This window comes from Bubalus bubalis, chromosome 6, assembly GCF_019923935.1.
Source record: "Bubalus bubalis isolate 160015118507 breed Murrah chromosome 6, NDDB_SH_1, whole genome shotgun sequence".
In the NCBI taxonomy this organism is placed as follows: domain Eukaryota; kingdom Metazoa; phylum Chordata; class Mammalia; order Artiodactyla; family Bovidae; genus Bubalus; species Bubalus bubalis.
In genome coordinates, this window is record NC_059162.1 from 105,700,459 (window position 1) to 105,702,370 (window position 1,912).

Consider the following 1,912-nt stretch of genomic DNA (forward strand, 5'->3'; position numbering starts at 1 on the left):
GGACCCGGGAGGAAGTCTGGCCGCCCGGCTAGTGACTCCGCCCCTTATCCGCCACGCCCGGGAGAAAGAATTCCCCTGTAGCTTGGTAAAAGAGCCCCGCCCCCGAGACGGGAGCGACGGGGGCGTGTCTAAGGCTAGACCACGCCCTCCAACAGTAGTAGACCAAGCTAAGCTCCGCCTCCCTCTGGGCGTGGATACCTCGGTTTCCCCGTTTGTGATGTTGGGAGGCCATTGGTCTGGGCAGTGTTTTGAGAGTACCTGCGGAGGCTGGGTGTGGGGAGGGGTCGGCGGGGGCGCTCAGGCATAGCCCAGGATTTCTGGGCGTACCCGCCGCCGCTGCCCTGCTTGCTCTCGCCGGGACTGGGAAGGTGGAAGCGCAACCCACTTCCTGTTAGTTCGGTGCGCTCTGTGACCATAGATGGTCAGGTCTGGGACCGCGCGGAAGCCTCCGCCCCGCGGTTTAGGAGTCCTTCTTCCCCGCACTCAGGGTGTGGTCCCCGAGAATAAGATAATCGAGAGGGGGAAAAAAGATGAGCAGAATTAGAAGAGATCCTGCTTCACTCTGCTAAAACCTTGCTTCTGAGGCATCTTTGCCCCGGCTGGGCGTTCCCAGCCGGCTGCCACTCAGTCCGGGGGAGGTTCAGCACGGTGGCCGCTAAGCGCAAGGGAGACTTCGCTTCCGTGCTCCTTGGGCCTGGGGATCTGAGCTTTGTTCTCTCAAGGCTCACGCTTTCCAACCAGTGATTATACTCCCACAAAGATTTTATTTCCAGAAAAAAATTGGCAAGATGCCACCCCTTCAGTTGAACGCCTCTGACAGCTCCAAGCGTCAAGTTCAATGCAAGCGTTATATGCCAGAGTCAGTCATTCAACAAATACAATTCTTATAATAACGACTACCATTTACTGCGCGCTGAGTACATGCCAGGCCTCTGCTGAAAGCTTCAAGCTCATTTTCACTTAATTCTAATAGGAACTCTCCGCGGTAGGTACCATTATGGCCTCCAGTTTTCAAGCGAGGATGCTGAATTATTTGCCAAGTTCACAAAGTGTCGGAATTTTAGAGGAAACACATTTATGTGACTAAACCCCAGAACGTAACCCCTGTGATAGACCATACTGGAATCATCTACTGCAATTTGGAGGCAGTGATGGCCCTGGTGGGAAGACATCCGGGGTTCCAGCTACGACTTAGGTGCTTTGCCAGGGGTCAGAATTTGGTCAGGTTACCTAAGTTATCTAAACCTGGGGCTCTTCTCAATTTTATGACTCCCGGAATAGTTAAAAGAAAAAATCACGTGACAAAATATGGAACAAAAATTGGAGTATATTTTAAATACTGACATTTAACAAGAACAGTGTCTCACACATGAACTTTATTCAGACATAACATCAAAAGTTGGAAAACTCAGCAGTGGCCGCAGGACTGGAAAAGATCAGTTTTCATTCCAATCCCAAAGAAAGGCAATGCCAAAGAATGCTCAAACTACCACACAACTGCACTCATCTCACAGGCTAGCAAAGTAATGCTCAAAATTCTCCAAGCCAGGCTTCAACAGTCCGTGAACTGTGAACTTCCAGATGTTCAAGCTGGATTTAGAAAAGGTAAAGGAACCAGAGATCAAATTGCCAACATCTGCTGGATCATCAAAAAAGCAAGAGAGTTCCAGAAAAACATCTATTTCTGCTTTATTGACTATGCCAAAGCCTTTGACTGTATGGATCACCACAAAATGTGGAAAATTCTTAAAGAGATGGGAATACCAGAACTCCTGAACTGCCTCCTAAGAAATCTGTATGCAGGTCAGGAAGCAACAGTTAGAACTGGACATGGAACAACACACTGGTTCCAAATCGGGAAAGGAATATATCAAAGCTATATATTGTCACCCTGTTTATTTAACTTCTATGC